The sequence below is a fragment of the Bos grunniens genome, chromosome 1 (genome assembly GCF_055505025.1).
Source record: "Bos grunniens cultivar Pamir isolate PY7600 chromosome 1, Bosgru_T2T1.0, whole genome shotgun sequence".
Classification (NCBI taxonomy): Eukaryota; Metazoa; Chordata; class Mammalia; order Artiodactyla; family Bovidae; genus Bos; species Bos grunniens.
Window position 1 is genome coordinate 97,563,434 of NC_141165.1, and position 22,111 is coordinate 97,585,544.

Sequence of the window (22,111 nt, forward strand, 5' to 3'; positions counted from 1 at the left end):
AGTCAACAATCTCTGATCAAATTACACTGTAACCCTAAAATTAATGGCATTTGATGCTCCAGGGCAATAGGTATCACTGATTTCCACATCATTTAAGAAGTACATGCACTGTGTACTTGTAGAAGACTTTACTAGGCACCTTGGGGACAATGGACAAAATTTACTTAATGAGTCTATAAGCCACACTGTTGGAGAAAAAGCTATCTTCAGTCTAATCTCAGTACCCACCCTGCAACACACACACACAAACACAAGTCTTTCTTTCATAAGGCATATTTTAAATTTAGGTATATATGCTTGTTTTGTTTAATTTCACTTTAGTTTTTTGAGGAAAGTTCAAGAAGTTTAAGGTACTGCATTACATGGGATATTATCTGCTTGTTCTAATATGATTTACATGTCTGTCCCCCACCAGCCTGTGAAATCCTCACAAGCAGAAACTACATCACACGTATTATCTTCACTTTTCACTTTCAAGTATAGTAGAATGGCACATATTTGGGCACAAAATACATGTTTAGTTAACACACAAAGATCAGAGTGGTTAAATTCTCTCTTGCAGAATAAAACTTTAGTATAAAATCTTCAGAATATATCTAAGTAGTTCAAAGTTAAAACCAACTACACAAAAATCATAGGATATTATTCAGCATCTATAACAAATCATTTATAATTAAATCCTTGCTTTTCATGCCTCTCAGGCTACAGAAAACAAGAATTTTTAAATTATATTTTATATTATTATTTAATTATTTAAACAATCACTTGCATTAGTATTTGAAATTTGAACTAGGGAAACTTGAAGAACTTTCTTTCTTTCTTTCTTTTTCTTTTTTAAACACAGGGCATTGAGTAGAATAATGTATGGGAACTACATATAATGCTGCTTCTTGTTGTGTAGTCACCAAGTAGTGTTTGACCCTTTTGCAACCCCGCATCTCTAGCCCACTAGGCTCCTTCTGTCCATGGGATTTTCTAGGCAAGAATACTGGAGTGGGTTGCCATTGGGCTTTATGAATTGATAGCCTTATTGGTTACAAATTATTATATTTTCCACTTCAAGCAAATGGTTGCATATATTATGGACATTGGGAAACCAAGAAAGATGATTAAATGGATTATGTAACCTTTTAAAATAGAGTTCAGTTCAGTTTAGTTGCTCAGTTGTGTCCAACTCTTTGCGACCCCATGAACCGCAGCATGCCAGGGCTCCCTGTCCATCACCAACTCCCAGAGTCCACTCAAACCCATGTCCTTTGAGTTGGTGATGCCATCCAACCATCTCATACTCTGTTGTCCCCTTCTCCTCCTGCCCTCAATCTTTCCCAGCATCAGGGTCTTTTCCAATGAGTCAGCTCTTCGCATCAGGTGGCCAAAGTATTGGAGTTTCAGCTTCAACATCAGTCCGTCCAATGAACACCCAGGACTGATCTCCTTTAGGATGTACTGGTTGGATCTCTTTGCAGTCCAAGCGAATCTGAAGCGTCTTCTCCGACACCACAGTTCAAAAGCATCAGTTCTTCGGCGCTCAGCTTTCTTTACAGTCCAACTCTCGCATCCATACATGACCACTGGAAAAACCATAGCCTGGACTAGACAGACCTTTGTTGACAAAGTAATATCTCTGCTTTTTAATATGTTGTCTAGGTTGGTCATAACTTTCCTTCCAAGGAGTAAGCGTCTTTTAATTTCATGGCTACAGTCACCATCTGCAGTGATTTTGGAGCCCCGAAAAATAAAATCAGCCACTGTTTCCACTGTTTCCCCATCTATTTCCCATGAAGTGATGGGACCAGATGCCATGATCTTCGTTTTCTGAATGTTGAGCTTTAAGCCAATTTTTTCACTCTCCTCTTTCACTTTCATCAAGAGGCTCTTTAGTTCTTCACTTTCTGTCATAAGGGTGGTGTCATCTGCATATCTGAGGTTATTGATATTTCTCCTGGCAATCTTGATTTGAGCTTATGCTTCCTCCAGTCCAGCGTTTCTCATGATGTACTCTGCATACAAATTAAATAAGCAGGGTGACAATATACAGCCTTGACATACTCCTTTTCCTCTTTGGAACCAGTCTGTTGTTCCATGTCCCGTTTTAACTGTTGCTTCCTGACCTGCATACACATTTCTCAAGAGGCAGGTCAGGTGGTCTGGTATTCCCATCTCTTGAAGAATTTTCCACAGTTTATTGTGATCCACACAGTCAAAGGCTATGGCATACTCAATAAAGCAGAAATAGATGTTTTTCTGGAACTCTATTGCTTTTTTGATGATCCAGAGGATGTTGGCAATTTGATCTCTGGTTCTTCTGCCTTTTCTAAAACCAGCCTGAACATCTGGAAGTTCACGGTTCATGTATTGCTGAAGACTGGCTTGGAGAATTTTGAGCATTACTTTACTAGCATGTGAGATGAGTGCAATTGTGCAGTAGTTTGAGCATTCTTTGGCATTGCCTTTCTTTGGGATTTGAATTACTGGACACTTAAACTAAATGTATTGAGAGTTATGGGTGTAAATTAGAAGAAAAATTTGCACCATGCTATATTGGTAAGCAAGGTAAGAGGAAGTGTCAAGATATGTTGGATTTGACTCATAACCACAGAATCTTCTGGGTAAATGAGGTTTGAGTTAGCATTAGATATTGGGAGACAATATGGTATAGAAATTAAACACATGATCTCTAAACCAGACTGGCTGGATTCAGGTCTCATTACTGTTTTGCTGTGTGATCTTGAGCAAATCACTTAACCTCTCTGTTTCTTCATCTGGAAAATGAAACTGAAAATAATGCCTGCCTCATAGGGTCATTATTAGGACTTAGTGAGTTAAGAAATGCAAAGTACTTATAGGAGTGCCTAGCACATAGTAAGAACTTAAGCATTAGCTATCATCATTATCATTATTATGTTAAGCTGGTCAATTCCTTCCTTTTAAATTTAATTTAATTTTTTATGTGAAACTGAGAATGGCTACATGGCTTGCTGAGGTTACACAAAGTGTTCGTAATAATACTGGGACCAAAACTAGTTCTTAACTTCCACCTTAGAATCTTTCTACAGGATGAAATTGCCCCATGGCATATCAACATATGAAACAATTTAACTTAATAACTTTATAACTTCAGAGCCTGATAGTCAATTAGGATTATTGTTTCATGTGGTGCAATGGTTAATTTAATACATGGGTCACCAGTTCCAGCAGGGAAAGTGTATCTTGAACTCTAGAAAGTACTAAGAATATGTCACTTACTGTGCTTGGAATCTAGTAAAGTATGCAGATATGGAGAAACTGTTGAGATGTTGTGCATTTTTCACTAAGCCAAAATATTTGTTTTTCTTTTTTAATTCAACCAACTGGTTGTTCTTTAGAAGAGGTGAATAGACTTCATGGTCCTTTACATTCCTTTTGGTTCCTGTTGGTAGAAATCAAATATTGTCTTCTTATTCTCCCTGGGTTTGAAAAGGTACTTTTAAACAAAGGAATTGATGCTTATACAATGAAGTAGTTTTGTTTATGCAAAGGAACACATCCTACTTTGAGAGAATCGTAAAACACTAAACCAAGTAAAAAGCATGATTTTACAATTAATATACTTAATTATTGGTGCCTAAATGCAGAGTTTGAATAGGTCAGAATCAGTTATATTTTTCATTTTTATATGAATTTTCTTTAGAATATTTAGCCTCTATTGTACTGTTCCTAAGTTCTGTCTAGATGACACACAGCCAAACTGTACAGAAATATTTTAAGAAAGGTGGCTATCTAGGTACACAGGCAGAGTCTAGTTTAAAAAACTGGGAGACAGGGAGAAGGGCTTGAAACTAGTTCTGTTTTCTGATCTTTGTAATTCCATGGCTGCAAATGTATCACTTATGGGAGAAAAGGCACCTGGGAGTGGGGGAAGGGGTGGGGAAACACATGATGTGGTAAGGAGTGCAGTATCAGCATTATTTTGGTTCAAGCAACATGTAGCGAAAAAAAAAATGATTAGAGGCATCAGACAAAGAAAAATATTTTTTTTCTTTTCTTTTAAGGAAGCTTTATTTAGAAGCATTGATTATTTTTATTTTTTCCTCCTAATAAAAGAACAAGGGGTTTCTGCTGTGGTTTCAGATCCATAGTCTATGTAATCTTGTCCTGCTAGTGATGGAAGCTTCTTGTGGGATTTATTTCTGTTGTTGTAACACTATGTACTATATGCATTGCACCTGTTCACACAAAGTACATGGCACTGTGATGTTTGTACAGATAGATGCTTCAAATAAGAAACCAATCTGCCTTCTTCTAGAGTACCAATCTATTAGTTACTTAATTCAACTGAATTCTTTTTCTGTCTGCGATTTTGCTTATGGTCTTGATTTATTTACTGAGGAATGATTTCTTCTTTGCAGTTATCAGTTTTGTCTGAGATCAGTTTTCCTATTGTATGGAGTCTGTTTCTTTCAGAGCCTCCTTTAAGACTGCTTTGACTTTAAAATCATTACTAGGCTTTTGTCAGAGCAGATTTGTTGACACTCTTTTCACATTAAAAAATAAATTTATAAGATTGCACAAATAGGCTATGTATTTCACTATTTCCTGCTAATATGCAAAAAATGTATTTATGATAATTACATGTACTGTATGCCAGAACTGAAACAATGCATTCCTCATAATGGAGCATAAATAAAGAAGGTGGAGCCAGCTGCTCTTAAACTGTTGATTTGCAGCAGTAATGCTATAGAGAATATACCTTTTTCACTCTGTGAGTCTGGCAATACTGAACCTGTTGCTGCATTAGACGAGTTGCATTTTGCTGGATAGGGGAAGAAAGGCTGTCTGCTGTCTGGTAGGAGGGCTTTGTCTGTGCCTTTCTCTCTCTGTTTCTTTCTGTTTTTCTTTCTCTCTCTCTCTCCTCTTCTCTCTCTCTCACTCGCTTGCTCTGTCTCTGTCTCTCTCTCCCTCTCTGCCCCCCCTCCCTCCCTCTCTCTTGCTCTCTCTCTCTCTTCCCGTCTCTGTGGTTTGTAAGGTAGGTTGCAGTGTGTGTATATACACAACATCAAGAGCAGGAAAATGGACTCATTAGGGAGGCAGGCAGTCATTACCACTCACACTGTACTTCCAGGGAGACACCGATTATGAGAAGAGAAACTCAGCGCTGGGGAAGAAGGTAGGGCAGACAACTTTCAAAAAAAAAAAAAAAATCCTGCTCCCTCAATCCCCCCTCTACCTATCATCTCCTTTAGCCCCCATGCTTTTATTCTTTCTCCCTTGAATTTTAATTTCCAGATTTAAGTTTGACAGAGCTATTGCTAGCTTAAAATTTGGAATATCTCTAGGAGGCCTATCCTCTACTAATTTTCTTCCTAGTTATTTAAGGGTGTGCCCTTGTGATTTAGTTTAATTACTTTAAAAATAATTACAAACAAACCTATTTTTCTCACTAAAGTTCCAAATAAATCAGTATCTTTCACTCTTTTAAAACAGACCCCTCCGTATGTTTGTCAGTCTCTTTGCTTTTCTTGTCTGTTTATGCAATTCCATCTGTCTGTCTATATATCATGTTGTCCTTATTTATTGCAAACTGGGTTTTGTTAGTTATGTGCCAATGAGTTTTAGCTGCAGTGACAGCGTGGGTATTACTAAAGTAAGACTCTTGTTCTTTGTTTTACATTGAAGTTTAAAGTCCATATTTACAGTTTAAATCCTTGAAGCAGTTTAAATACCTTTTGCCAGTATATTTATTTGATGGCATTGGCCATAAGGTGAGGGGTTGTCACTAAGGGTGGGTAAAAATCTAGGAATTATTTTTATTATTACATACTCTTCTATATTACATCTGGGGATGTATTTTGAAAGGAATAAGTTATTCTGTTTTGTAACTTTTATTTTGCAGATGAACTTTTACATTTATAGGGCTATCACTCTGGTTAGTAAGAATGCAAACTTTCTTAACAAGTTTTTATCTTGGGACAGTTTCCTTTTAGTATGTTACTGTTTATTATGCTTGGGGAGGGAGGAGTCGGGGGCTGGCCATCTTTTTACAAAGTGGAAGCTATGAAGTGTATCAGGCCATCTTGTGCAACAACTGTAAGTATTCATTTAACATTTCGGGAACTATAAATAATATATTTGTTAGTTCAAGCATAGTTTTGAGGTGCTTTCTTTTTCCTTTATTATTTATTTTTCTTTTTTATGGTGGGAAAAGTTGCCTTCACAACTAGCTGACATTGTTGAAGAGTTTTCCCAGAACAGTGTTCTTTGATTCAAAGAAGTAGTTAAATAGGTCCATTTGAAATGGTCTCCTTAGTGGAGTTTTATTTGGGTTTGTCTGAAAGTAAAACTGTTACTCCTTTGACAAAAATTAAGTCAGGTGGTAAGATACACAAATATTTTCGACATACACATAGCAATGATAGAAAATGGATGCTAATCTATAGAGATCTTTGATAGTAATAATCACCTTTTTCATAATAAATTATTTAGTTAATAGAAGTGGCACTTTTTGTTTTTTTTTTAATTCCATTAGGCCTCTCTGACAACACAAAGAAGTCCATAAAGCAATATTCTTAACCCACCTGGGATGCTGGAGCAGATTCCCAAACACATTCTCGATGTTCAAACCTAGCAAAATATTTATTAAAAATCCATTATTCCAAGAAAGTGGTGAACTTTTGCTACTAAAAGTTTTTTTTCCTTTTCTTTTAAAAAATTTGTTCAGAGACTTTTAATTTGCTTGTATTACAAAAACTGTCTTTTAAGTTGGAAGGCCAGCTTTGACCAAGAGTAGTACAGATGCTAAGGACACTCAGTGAGGTCCTGTCAGGGATTTTTTTTAACCCTGAAGGTCTAAAGGGGAACTTCGGGGGAACCTACTGAAAGTGTATGTTCATATGGTATGCAATATATGGTATTTCAAATGTGATTTTTTTTTCCGTTTGAGACTTTTGACCCAAACATTTGTTTAAAAACTAGTGTCAAAGTGTGCATGTCTGATGCACCTGTCATTTTCTATATTAATATTATGAGAACTACCTAAAATTCTAACCTTTTAAAAAGAAATCTTTACTATATCTCTTGACTAATAATTCTGTTTTTCTGTACACATGTGTGTGAGCAGATACCTGTGTGCATGTATATATATATTTATGTACATATTCTCATACATGTGTGGATAAAGGAAACAGATTCTTTGAGGATATGACATCTTAAAATTTTATGTTAAGCATATTTAGGTTAATTAGAAGCAAACAAAAAAAATAGGTTTTTAAGAGAATATGAAAATTTCCTTTAACCTTCTAGAAAGAGTAACAGTAAACATTTAGTCATTTTTATGGTCGGTTTGATTTTTAGAATGTGTATATATTTTCTTTTGCGTTATAATTCTGAGCCTTCAGTAGATCTAAAATATTTTTAGCATGAAAAATAATCACAGCCTTTTCTTGGAGGGACTGTCACAATCTAAATACAGCAGGACATTATAAAACGTGCATAAGTAAACTTAAAACCAGTGTATTCTGCTATATAGGGATTTGGAAAGCTGAAAGGCTTGCATCACAGGAGGGCTATAGAGTGCCAGAAGACTTCATTAACCAGCCTTACTGGTTATGGTGGGCTTTTCCTATTAGCACATGAAATCTGCCTGTTGAAAGCCCGAAGTCTTGGTCAGGTCACAGTATGTTTCGTTTTAATGTTGGAGCAGACAGTTATCTAACACACCCACATGAGGAAGTGTTCTAAAGCAGTTATTTCATGCTTTGCCATGCCCTGTCGCTAAAACAGTTTGGTATTGAGTGACGTGTTATGTGCTTTTTAACTCCTATCCGATGAAAATCAGTTTTGACTCCTTGAAAAGGACCAAAATAGTGGAATGCAAGGCAACGTAATTCAAATGCTAAGCACGTGTTGGTTTAAACTTTTTTCTTTAACTTAAGAGGAGAATCACTATGGTCATTTTTAATATAAAGACTATATAGTGATTTCTTGGATTGTACTCATTAAGATTTCAAGACTTTTGGATACTTTTCTTCTTCACATTTTTTTCTCCAGAAGCCTACATTCATCAAAGGAATAGCAGCTGCATATTTTTCCCTGAAATGTGAACAAATAAATGGTATTCCTGTTTATTTATCTATTTTTGAATTTTAATGATTAGTCCTTGTGCTAATTAACAAATTCCCGTATTCATAAAATCTGGCACTTCATAAATATCCAATTGTGTGATTATCTACACATGTTCTGGCTTTCTATAAATATAGAAATTATCAGTGGCTGTGTTCATGAACTCACCCAAGATTGAGTAGCGGCTAGTCCTGCTGCCACAGAGGAGTCAAGTTCAGACCCTGAGCAAATGCGTTGCCCCAGGGTCTGGCAAGGTGTGTAGAGGCAGCATCTGGCTGATGCTGCTCACTAGTGATCCTTTCTGGCAAAGGAAGCACTGATGTTGACATTCTTTGAATGCCACTAGTTCCAGCCTTCTTCAGTCCCAAGGGTGGCCTCTTTTAAGTCTAAAAGTTGATAATAGATATTAGAGCTGACTTGTCTTGGAGGCCACTTTAGAAACATATTTTAGCAAACTACATTTTCCAGTGGAAAATGTACTTTATTAAACTTCTACAAAGAAATAAGCTGGTACGTCACTTTAAGGTCCTTAGCCAGTGAGAATGTAATTAGCGTGAAAAGTTACGTAGCACTGAAAAGAAAACCTAAATATTTTCATTTATTTTTTTTTAATTAAGGTTTTATTTTTTAAATTTTATTTTATTTTTAAACTTTACAATATTGTATTGGTTTTGCCAAATATCGAAATGAATCCGCCACAGGTATACATGTGTTCCCCATCCTGAACCCTCCTCCCTCCTCCCTCCCCATACCATCCCTCTGGGTTGTCCCAGTGCACCAGCCCCAAGCATCCAGTATCATGCATCGAACCTGGACTGGCGACTCATTTCATATATGATATTATATGTATTTCAGTGCCATTCTCCCAAATCATCCCACCCTCTCCCTATCACAAGCACATAGAAATCATATACTGCTTACATAGTAATGGTTCACCCCACATCAAGGGCAATAAACACTAACAATTGTGCAAGTTTTTACATCTAAGAGTTATTATTCAATTAGAAATCAACCCTTTTATATGATTTTTTTTTCATGTTGTATAAGCCATTTTGGTTAGCTTATGTAACATTATTTATAATGTTTCTAGAGTCAGCATTGGCCATTTGATTCTTTGCTTCAGACTTTCAAATTACATATGCAATTCCCAGTTTCTTTGGCAAAAACTTGGTGAATTTTGCAGTTTTCTTGAAAACCAGTCTTTCATGCATTTGCATTGCTTACGTAATTTCTAGCATTTTGCAGAATCCTCAGGGATTATAACCAATGGCAAATAACTAGCAAAATCCTTTCAATTCTTTACCAAAAACCCAAGGGCAATATCTGTATCCTAGAATTCCTAGAGAAAGTCTAAATTCATGTATTTTCCTGTAACACAGATATTATATAATCATCAAATAACATTGATGTCAGTTATGTTTAATGTATCAAAATAGATTCTTTGAGCTCTATTACTTCTAATTTCAGTGTGGGCTGTGGGAAGAAATAATGCCATCTATTATTACTATCATGTATGTGTAACCACTACAGCAGATGTTAGAAACAACATTCAAGGGCCTATAAGAAAAAAGGGCTTTTCTGCCACTCTAGCTGTTCAACTGTAATAATGAATAAGTGGCATGCTATTTCCACACTAAACTGTGGGAAAATTATGCTTGACTTTGGCTTCATAACCTCTTCTCTACTCTAGGATCAAGCTTTTTTTGTGATTCTACAGTTCGCTTGAAAATAATCAGCTTGAGGACATGGAACTTGCTTTTCTGGAATCTTTTGACACTCAGTTGAACCTTCAGTGTAGGGTATTCTGTAGTTCAGTTAACCAGTGCAACCTTTATATAACTGCTTTAACTTAGGGAAAGTTAGCTACTGACTTCCAAGTGAGTACGCTGAGAAAGGAGCAAGGGCTAAATTCATTGATCCATCTACTTACCAGATGGAAACTAAAGGTATTATTACTAATTTCTGAATATGAAGTCTTACCTTTGAAACTTTGATGGGAAGGGTGGTAATTATTGTACTTTGTGTTTATTTTCTTAATACTACAAGTAATTTTGCCACTGATTAATTCTGTCATGAGATATGATGAATTCAACATACATATTACACATTATGCATTTAAAAATGTTAAGAATTTATTTGAAAGCTTTACATAATAAATAACTAATGTAAAAATTTGCATTCAAAAAATATCAAACTGTTTAATAGAGTGTGGGGTTTTTGGAGATTAAAAAGATGTTCAGTACATTGAAACTAAAAATGGTAAAAATTATTCATCTTAATATATAATAGTATTATTTCATTCTTTAGAAATTTTCCATCTAAACTTTTTTTGAAAACCACATTTGAATTTAAATTATTTAAATTTTAGTTCTGTCTAATGTTTAGAAGGCTATAATTTTTTATTAAATGAACCTGAATATTTGCTGTTTTTTCCTTTTCTTTCAGAGATGTTCTCTGAATTGCTATTGTAATCAAATTATGATTTGTTGTTGACAAATTTCTTTTATAGTATGAGATTCTTTCCATAAATGAAATGCAAGTGGGAAAAAGTTAAAGGAATGTTGTCAGTTTGCTTAGGTACCAAATTAAAACTAAGTTAAAAAAAAAAAAAGAAACTAAAACTATTACTAGCAGGAGACTATGGATCTCTTAGGTGATATAATTTTTCTGGGAGATAGTATGCATGTATATGAACACTGTATGATTATTAATATAAACAAAATCCCCTTATTTAGACACCAAGACATTTAAATAATGAGAAGATGGTCCTCTCTTTTATTGTTTAAATAGGAACTAGGCAAATATAAGGGGCTTCCCTGGTGGCTCAGAAGTTAAAGCGTCTGCCTGCAATGCGGGAGACCTGGGTTCAATCCCTGGGTGGGGAAGATCCCCGGGAGAAGGAAATGGCAACCCACTCCAATATTCTTGCCTGGAGAATCCCATGGACAGAGGAGCCTGGTGGGCTACAGTTCATGGGGTCCCAAAGAGTCAGACAGGACTTCACTTTCACTTTCACTTTCAGGCAAATATAGGTAATCTCAGGGACGGCTTTATACGGTTGGTTTGTTGTTGTTTTTTACTGTTTTTGAATACTGGACACACTAAAATTCTTTTTGACCCAATAAACGTACTTTGGGTCTGCGCATATGTACTAACATCTCCATCTTCTGGATTGTTTTCACTTGTCACCCCAGCTTTATATTGGGCAAAAAGAGCTGAAGTCATTCTTACTTTTTCTAGTTGTTCAAATCAACAAAAAGCTTTATCCCTTCACCTCATCTCTAGAGGAGAGAAGAATAGAGATGATTAAGAAGCAAATGAAGATAAGAATATGTATAAGTAAAGCTGAGGGTGAAGGGAAAGGGGCCTTTTGAAGCTTCTAAATGTGTAAGTGTAATGAAAGAAAAACACTTTTTCCTCAACACTCAATAAAAGCCATCTGAGCTATTGGACACAGCATTCTCTTCTCCCTATGCCTGTTTAAAAAAACAGATTTACCTAAATTCTCCTCCTCTTCCAAGAAGGAGTCCAATGGTACCACCAAGAGAAGATCACAGGAGAGAAAGTCGTAAGGGATCACATTTCTAATATATTCACTGCCAGATTTTCTTCATATCTTTTTCCTTTTAAACCTTGGGTTGGGGATTATGAGCAGACTTTCCTAGTTGGTAAATCAATTTCATTTTTTTTTTGGTAAGAAGCTTCCCAACAAAGCATTCCCAAGGCATGCCACAGAAGAGCATCATGAGTTTAATTAAAATGGGTAAAATGATTGAGTAAGTTTATGTGCATGTGTGTGTGTGTGTGTGTTTCTTCTCTTAAAGTTATATGCTTTTTATATGAAACAAAACAAAAACAACTCTAAACTTCGTGTCAGTCTGAATGGATTTAGATTTCTTTTTAGAGTAGCTTTCTGAAACCATTTTTGTATAGTGGTTTTGAGCAGCACATTCTATTCCCTGTCCACTTGCTTCTTCACTTTTTAAATGTTAAATAAATGTGAATAATTCCTTAGTTTAAAAAAAAATGCTCTTTTGATGGGCTCAGAATATACCCATAAATATAAAGATGTGCTAGGACTTCTTTACAATACTATCAGCATAGCATGAAAATACATGAGTGAAAGTTTTAGGAACTAATTTTTTCCCTGGTATGTTGAGAGAAACCCTATGGTGTGGTAAACAAACCAAACCAAACCAACCAACCAACCAAACAAAAGACAGTGTCTTAGAGAACCGAGGCATCAACTAATGTCAAAAAGGATTTAAAGTGGTTGAATTGCAGACCTGGTTTCTAGTCCTAACTGATTATATGACTTTGAATAAATCATAATCTGTCTGTTCCTCAGTTTCTTTGCCTGTAAAATGAAGGATAAATTTCTTTATTAGGTTTTCTTTTATCTTAAAGATTGTGTGCATTTATTATAAGTATATATATATATATAAAATTCTGCTTGCACTTTCTACCTATAAATCGCAAATGTATGGAGAGAAGTTTAGGTTGGTAATAATGGAAAAATAAAGGCAATTTAGGTGATCTAAGAGACCACACACACACTTTAATTTTTTGGCTATTGTTGTCCTCAGCTTAAGTAGATATCACAATATATTATTAGGGCTAATTAATAATCAATGAATGCAGTAAACTAAAAGTTGTTGTTTTTCAGACAAAGTGACATGATTGCCTATGGATGGTTGGATAAAAAAGCTACTTTTAACTGAATGAAGCACAGTATGGTTACTATGGCTCCATTCCTCCTCAGTGGCCACTAGGTGGAGAGGTGGTCCATGTCCATGGCCTTGCCCGTGGTAAACAGCTCACTTCCAACTTTCTATTAGCAAAGCTGCACTACGTGCATTTGAACGAATCTGTGAACATACACATGACATTTTGCAGAAACCATCAGAGAATATATTCTCTTCTGTACAGGCATGATGTGGTAGTCCTGAAATGCAGAGTGATTTGCCCCTTCTCTGACCACTATTAATGTTGGTGGACCTGGGAGAAGGCCAGGTTAGGACTCAGCTTTCAGTTGTAGCAATAGGGCCTCCTACCTTTTTCCAATTTGTCCATTTTGAAAGGGTCCTGAAATGAATGTCAGCACGACAGTGCCACCTTGTGTCCCTATTGCTGTGAGAGTAACTGATGCATGACACAGTGAAAAGGAAAGAACAGGAATTTGCAAAAATTGGGCATATTGTTCCAACCTCTGATTTTGCAGTAACTGCATGAAAATCTATGTTTTAGTGTATTTGGCAATTCTTACCTGCAGAGAGAAGTTAGGATGTGTTCACTTTGCCCATTCTCTCATTCCATTGTATATTAAAAATAAAATTCCAGGCACAAACAGGAATGTGTTTAATTTAGAATTGGGGATGAAGAAGGCAGGAATTGTCAAAGATACTCACCTAATTCTTACCACTTGTAAGGCCTCGGCCCTGTTGTTTTAGACTGTGAGGTGATCCTTGATCCAGCACATTCTCACAGCAACTTTTATAGGCATACCTTGGTAACATCACTTTTTACATTGTACTGCCATTGTTTGTAAGCATATCTTTCAACTGAACCATGATTTCCTCCAGGATAGTGTTTGGGTCTTATTCATCCTTCTGCCTCTAGAACTTTTGGTGGGATTCAGCCCAGAGGCACTCAAATGTTTGAGATCTGAATAAATGATTATGTCTAGCTTGTTTATAACTTATTTGTTTTATTTTTATTGTTTGTTTTTGAATTTTAAGTAATTCTAGAGCTTTTTCTCTTTGGAAAAATGCTATCAGATACCACCTACTCTCCAAACATCTCTTTATAAATTTATCAATACTTTCTCTCATATTAAAAATGATTGTTTTTGATTTTGAAAACAATGTATTGCCTTTCCATAAATGTATATTGTAGTTGACTTTGGGGTAAAGATAGTTAATCTCTAGTTCTGTCTTTACAGTAAATTTGCTATATTACTTTAGGTAAGATACCTAACTTTTCTAGATTTGTTTCCCATTCATTAAATGGGCAGGCTAGACTAGTTGATTTTAAGATACTTAAGATAAGTTTTTTGTCAATATTTTTGCTAGATTTTAAAGTGTCATGATCAGGTTTTCATTTTATAGAGACTATTTTGATGGCTAAGGAATAGTATTAGAAGGCATCAGACAGAGGGGAGGAGACTAGAAAACTAATGAAAGCAATAGTCCAAGTCAAAAGAAATGAGACTAGGGCTGTAACTGAAAGGCAAGGTGGGAAGGGACACATGAAAGAGACAATTAGAAGGTACAACGTTCAAGACATATTGGATGTGGGGTGAGAAAGAGCAAGAATTAAGGGAGAATTTGGGGGTAAGGGGGTTGGCTAATTGATTTTTGTTAATTAGCCTTTCTTCTAAACTTTATATGTAAAATAAATTATAATAAATAACAAGATGAACCTATGATTTGGTACAGAACTATGGACTACTTGCAATTTAGAAACTTGTGTGATGTTCAAAATTTTTATATAACACTTGAGTGTTATATTAAATGAGTGTGTAGCTTTAAATTTCAGATTTTTTGCATGGAATTTATATATGGAGTTTTTAGTCTTTGTATTACCTGAAACAACAAACTGTATGACTTTGGCGAGTTGCTTAGGCTTGTTAAGCTTGGTTTTCTTATTTGCAGAAAGGTGATAATAAATGTTACCCTTCTTATCTACCTCACAGGGTAATTGTGAAGATTAAATGACAATGTATATGGAATTTCTTTATAAATAGTAAAGCACTACACCAATTTAAGAACATTTTTATACCAATTTAAGAACAATTTAAAGAAAGAATGGATAATTATAGACCTAAATCAAAGCAAAACACACAAATTTACAAAACACTGGAATTCCAGGCATTTCTTCATTGGAGTGCTTCTCAGTGGTATGGGCTCTCTGGCGATGACTAGATATGTTTAGCCAATTTTCTAAGTTTTTATTTAAAAACCTGTAATAATAATGACAACAGCAATAATGACAATGTTGATGAGCCTAAAATTAGTGTTTTTTAAAGATAGATGTTTAGATAAATGTTTTATGCATCGTTTATAAGTTCATTTTTTTTATTGAAGTATAGTTGATTTTAGATACTAGTTTAGTTTCAGGTATAAAACAGTGATTCAGTATTTTCATAGACTATACTCCATTTAATGTTATTACAAAGCAATGATTATATTTCTCTGCACTGTACAATATTGTTGTTGTTTAGTTAAGTTGTGTTGGACTCTTTTGTAACCACATGGACTGTAGCCCATGAGGCTGCTCTATCCATAGGATTTCTCAGGCAAGAATACTGGAGTATGTTGCCATTTCCTTCTCCAGGGGATCTTTCCAACCCAGGGATCAAACCCATGTTTTCCTGCATTGGCAATTGGCAGGAGGATTCTTTTTTTTTTTTTTTTTAACACCAAAGCCATTTTGTATTGGGGTATAGCTGATTAATAATGTGGTAGTTTCAAGTGAACAGTGAAAGGACTCAGCCATACATACACACGTAACCGTTCTGGCAGGAGGATTCTTCACCTCTGAGCCACCAAGGAAGCCCTGCTGTACAATATGTCTTTTGGTAAATTCATTTTTGAGAGTGGTGTTTCTTAAAAAGTAAAAATTAAAAAAAAATAAGTAAAAATTTTAAATAACCAAATATGAGGAAAAAATTTTATCGACCTTTTCGGTATTGTATTATTGGACTCTAGTCCAGTAGTTCTTAAACTTTAATGTGCTTAAGAATTACTGTGGGTGTTTGTTACAATTAAGGTTTCTGAACTCTCTCCATTCTAGGATTCCATTATGGGTTTCAGCTGGTCCACACATGTTAGAAAACGTTTTACTTTTTGCTATTGTACATCATAATCAGCTAGGGGATTTTTAAATGCACAGATTTCTAGGTTCTACTCCCAAATATCCTGTATCAGAATCTTTAGACTGATATTCAGGCATCTGTATTTTACAAAAACTGCATCGTAGATTCTAATAATGTTGGAAGTTTTGAGATTCATTTTTGTGTTTAGGGTATATTGTTAAAATGTGTTTACTGTTGCACCTGAATACATTCTCATCGTTCACATTATTCCTTCACTAAACATAATCTCAATTTAAATAGAAGGGTAAGTTGGTACTGTTATGTAAGAAAAGTTTAGTCTTGAAAAACAGCAATTACCACTCTTGCCCTATAACACCAACATTAAGGAAAACAGAAGTTCCTTTTCACATAAATTGCTTAATCTTCACAGCTCTGTTCTATACTTTGTTTTTCGCTTTATGTCACAGGCAACAACCCTGAAGCTCGTAAACTGCCAAGTTCACATACCTGTTAGGTGTCAATGCCAGGATTCAGAACATCTGTATTCTTTATACAGTATCGTCGTATTTTGTCTCTAATCTAATAAATCTTTACTAGGCTTCTATTCGGAAAAGGCAATGGCACCCCACTCCAGTACTCTTGCCTGGAAAATCCCATGGATGGAGGAGCCTGGTGGGCTGCAGTCCATGGGGTCGCTAAGAGTCGGACACGACTGAGCGACTTCACTTTCACTTTTCACTTTCATGCTTTGGAGAAGGAAATGGCAACCCACTCCAGTGTTCTTGCCTGGAGAATCCCAGGGACGGAGGAGCCTGGTGGGCTGCCATCTATGGGGTCACACAGAGTCGGACACGACTGAAGCGACTTAGCAGCAGCAGCAGGCTTCTATTATGTTAAGTGATGATGTTTAGCTTTAAGGGCCACAGAGGGCTTTCCCGATACAGTGTAAGTATTGTTTACACCATGGAAAAGTAATTGAATTTTTTTCTTATTCTTCCATTGAGAAATAATTTTTAACTGTAGGTAGAATTCAAGTTTTCTGAATGATAAGGAGCTTAACTATAAATAATGATTGTTATTGAGCTACTAAAAAATGTTTTCTACAGGATCACTTTTAACCCCCATGTCTTTGCTATGAGGTGTTTTTTTAACCGGTTTACAGATAAGGAAAGTCAGGTTTGGAATGGGTAAGTGACTTACCCGAGTTTTCAAATCTAGTAATCCTGTGGACAGAGGAGCCTGGGATGCTACCATTCATAGGGTCACAAAGAGTCTGACACAGCTGAAGCTATTTAGCACACATGCGTGCACAAGTGGCAGAACCAGGACTGACCTGTGGTTCAATCTGATTTTGACATCACAGTTAGTGCTCTTAACCCCCAGTACCTGCGATTCTAACTCTATTTTACAGGTAATCTGCAGAATCAGACTGCCCCACAAATTTGTAAGTACAAGCCACTAATTGCTAATTACACTTGGTTGGGAATTAAGTTCTTTTTTTTTTTTTTTTTTGCAGGGAACAAACCATTTTGCCACACTTTATCAAGTCTAGTAATATTTTTTTTAAGTCTAATAAAGTTTGGTGTTAACTATGCATAAAGCCTTAGGGAGGTCAGTTGACGTGAGCTATCTTTTGTTTATATTTTTATTTGAGAGTTGAAACTCTTTGTTGGAACAGAATATTTGAGTGATGATTTCAATCTTGCCTTGTAGGACCTGCCATTAACACAGCAGTTTCATGGCTTCCATAGACATGTTATTGGTCTTAAAATAACTGGTTTGCATTTAAAATAAAATAAAAACATTAATAGAATCAATGCATCAGTACTTTATAAAATTCAAAAACTGATTCCTGAGCATTCCTGATATCCTTATTATTTTGTTTTAATGCCTCATGGTATAAAATGACAGCCTATGTATACATATGAATTGCTAAAAATGTTATGTTTGTGAGTTTTTATAGATTTAATAATATTTTAAATGCAATAGGGTTGTTAACAATTTTGGAACTCCAAAACATATCTTTTAAGTATGAAAATAAGTATGAAAATATTTATAAATTTGGTATGCATATATTTTGAGGATATTATTGATTCCTCTGTAATTATGTATGAAAACATATATTTTTAAAAGAGACTCACAAAATCACTAAGCAAGGGATATAGTGTTGTCTTTAGCAGACTTTCAAGTTTATTAGAAAATTAGGTTTTATTTCAACATTTTTTTCTATGGGTGGTCTTTCCCAAACAGCATTCTTTAAATTCTGTTGCACAAATGAATGCTACCATGAAAAGAGAAGGGTGAAAACATAAAATGAAGACTTTCACCTATACTCCTTTTTCAGATATAGAAATTAAAACATGTATTTTTTTCTAAAGAAAGTCCCATTTAGCAGCAGAGCATAAATTGGAAAATTTGGTCAGTGATTTATTTAGGCTCCACAGGGAAAATCTTGTAGGGTGTTTTTGAATATCCTAAATTTATTTTGATTTGAGACCAGCTTAAAGGGCATGTCTATCTTAAAACAGTTCTCCATTTTCCTGAGAAAAATTCCAGTGGAGCTAGTTGTGGGAGGTAGTATCCCAACAATGAATCTTTGGGGCCAAATGAGCACTTTAACACAACTTACTCCATCCATTTCCTTAAACCAAAGACTGTCTTGTCCACTGGGCTTGTTTAACTTTGACTGCTAATTTTATTTCTCTGCAGAGTCAAAGGAGACAGGGAAAAAGGAGGGAAAATAACTATGGCATGTGGGTGAGGTTTTGGCTCAGGGAATACATTTTAAAAGATCCTAGCCAGTGCAGGGATAAAGAAAGCAGTTGGTGTCTGAAATTTACCCCTGATTTAGAGAGTAAGAAATAGAAACCAATAGATACTAAACAACTTGCCTAAAGTTACATAGTAGTTTCCATTGTTGAGATTAGTCCTAGGAACTAGGTTACTTGTTTTAATAAGACAACTGGACAGTCCAGCTTCTCTGTTGATCACGATGCCTTTCTAATAACACTGCTTCTCCTTTTTCCCTCCTTCTCTTTTTTTTCTTTTTTCTTGGCTACTGTCTTTTAACATCTAAAAAAATATTTCTTCTTATAATTTCAGGCTTAGAAGCTAGTTGAATAAATATGTTTTGATTATTAAGGCCATTTAGAACTAGCTGAACTGTAAGAACAGTGTGTATCATGTTAAGCCTCTTGCCGCTGTTTTATTGGAGTTATGTAAGAAATGAACATGGAACCAGAAAAAAATAGTTTTGAATAAATTTGGTCTGAATTCATGGCATATCTCTAAATATGAAAAATGTGATGCTGCGCTGTGCTTAGTCTCTCAGTTGTGTCCAACTCTTTGTGACCCCATGGACTGTAGCCCACCAGGCTCCTCTGTCCATGGGGATTCTCCAGGCAAGAATACCAAAGTGGGTTGCCATGCCCTTCTCCTGGTGATCTTCCCAACCCAGGGATCGAATCCAGGTCTTTTGGATTGCAGGCGGATTCTTTACCATCTGAGCCACCAGGGAAGCCCCCAAAATATGATGGACACCTAATAAATGACAGGCTATTATTTCTTTGCTTGTTTTTAGATTTACAAAAAAAGAAATGAGCCAGTGGTAAAGATTCCTCATAATACTCTCTCTCACACCATGATTTCCTCTATTAGTAACATCTTACATTAACACGGTCACTTTGTTAAAATTAATGAACAGATATTGATACATTATTATTATATAATGTTCATAATTTATTCAAATTTTCTTAGTATTTTAAAAATTAAATTTCTTTAAACAAACAAGAAAACCAGTTCACCCGTTTGACCCATCCCTAACCTCCTGCCTCTGGCAATCACCAATGTATTCTCTGTGTCTATGAGCTTAGCCTAAAAATATATATATTTAGATTCCACATGTATTTCTCTTTCTCTATCTGGGAATTCTCTGGTAGCTCAGTTGGTAAAGACTCTGCCTGCAGTGCAGGAGACCTAAGTTCGATCCTTGGGTTAGGAAGATCCCCTGAAGAAGGAAATGGCAACCCACTCCACTAGTCTTGCCTGGAAAATCCAATGGACAGAGGAGTCTGGTGGGCTACAGTCTATGGGGTCACAAGAGTTGGACATGACTCAGTGGCTGAACCACATCTGACTTACTTCACTTAGCATAATGCCTTCAAGGTCCATCCAAATGGCAAGATTTTATTCTTTTTTTATGGCTAAATAATAATGTATAGACAAATAGATGAAGCAGTTCAGTTCAGTTGCTCAGTCATGTCTGACTCTGCAAACCCATGGACTGCAGCCCACCAGGCTTCTCAGTCTATCACCAACTCCTGGAGCTTGCTCAAACTCATGTCCATGGAGTTGGTGATGCCATCCAACCATCTCATCTGTCACCCTCTTCTCCTACTGCCTTCAATCTTTCCCGGCATCAGAGTCTTTTCCAATGAGTCAGTTCTTCACATCAGCTGGCCAAAGTATTGGAGCTTCAGCTTCAGCATCAGTCCTTCCACTGAATATTCAGGACTGATTCCTTTAGGATTGACTGGTTGGATCTCCTTGCAGTCCAAGGGACTCTCAAGAGTCTTCTTCAACTCCACAGTTCAAAAGCATCAATTCTTTGATGCCCAGCTTTCTTTATGGTCCAACTCTCACATCTGTACATGACTACTGGAAAAACCATAGCTTTGACTAGATGGACCTTTGTTGGCAAAGGTCTGTATAGATCAATGAATAGATAGATAGATATTGATTTCTTTATCCATTCATCCAACGATGGACACTTAGGTTGTTGCCATATCGTGAGTTCTGTAAATAATGCTTCAGTGAACATGGAGGTACATAAGTTTTTCGAATTAGTGTTTTTGTTTTCTTCAGAAAAAAGTCCAGAAGCGGAATTGCTGAATCATATGGTATTTCTAGTTCTGTTTTTAATTTTGGCACATCTCCCTACTGTTTTTCATAGTGGCTGCTCCATCATGCAGAAGGTTTCCCTTTTTTCCCATATCCTTGCCAATGCTTATTTCTAGTTCTTTTGATAATAGCCATTTTAACAAGTAAGGTAATATCTCATTGTGGTTTTAATTTGCATTTCCTTGATGATAAATAATGTAGAGTGTTTTATTGCATAGGTAGTGACCAACTGTATGTCTTCTCTGGGAAAAATGTCTATTCAGATCTTCTGTGCATTTTTAAAATTGGATTTTATTTTATTTTTTGCTATTGAGTTGTATGAGTTTTTTAAAATATGTTTTGGATATTAGCCCTTTATCAGATATATGGACTACAAATATTTTTTTTCCCATTCATTTTGTTGATGGTTTCCTTTCTGCTGAAGCCTTTTAGTTTGATGTATGGCAACCCACTCCAGTGTTCTTGCCTGGAGAATCCCAGGGACGGGGCAGCCTGGTGGGCTGCCGTCTATGGGGTCACACAGAGTCAGACACGACTGAGGTGACTTAGCAGCAGCAGCAGTCCCACTTTGTTTTTGTTTTTGTTTTTTTTTGCCTTTGGTGCTTTTACTTTTGGTACAGATTTAAAAAATCATTTCTAAGATCCATATCAAGTGACTAACCTTGTTATCTTGTTTTCTCCTAGGAGTTTACTTTCAGGTCTCATATTTAAGTCTTTAATCCATTTTGAGTTAAGTTTTATGTATGGTGTAAAGAAGCAGTTCAGTTTCATTTTTTCGTATGTGACTATTTAATTTTCCCAATACCATTATTGAAGAGACTGTACCTTCCCCACTGTATGTGTGTCTGTTTTTATGCCAATACCTTACAATTTTAATGATTATAGCTTTGTAATATAGTTTGAAATCAGGGAGCATGATGCTTCCAGCTTTGTTCTTTTTTCTCAGGATTTTTTTTATTATTCAAGGTATTTCATTGTTCCATAAAAATATATGAGTTTCTGTTCTATTTCTGTGAAATGTGCCACTGGAATTTTGCTAGGGGTTCCATTGAATCTATGTTTACTTTGGATAGTACAGATATTTTAACAATATTAGTTCTTCCAATTTATGAGCATGAGATATATTTTTATTTGTGTTTTCTTCAATTTATTTATGTCTTGTAGTTTTCCGTATATAGATCTTTCACCTCTTTGGTTAAATGCATTCTGAGTTATTTTATTAATTTTAAAGTAATTGTAAATGAGATTGTTTCCTTAATTTTTTTCTGATAGTTTATTGTTACTATATGGTCACATAAG

The 22,111-nt window shown here is 35.6% G+C and overlaps 1 protein-coding gene across 43 annotated transcripts in view; it reads left to right on the forward strand.

The window, feature by feature from the left end:
- Positions 1-22,111, forward strand: part of ZBTB20 (zinc finger and BTB domain containing 20) — an 847,908-nt gene that overhangs the window by 38,154 nt on the left and 787,643 nt on the right. For 20 of the 43 annotated variants that reach the window (XR_015165313.1, XM_086405075.1, XM_086405021.1 and 17 more), the window contains exon 1: positions 4,996-5,146. The exons of the other annotated variants lie outside the window; for them this stretch is intronic. The gene's annotated coding sequence lies outside the window, so the exon portion shown is untranslated. Of the gene's footprint in view, positions 1-4,995; positions 5,147-22,111 lie in introns of those variants that run through there. 43 annotated transcript variants of the gene reach the window in all.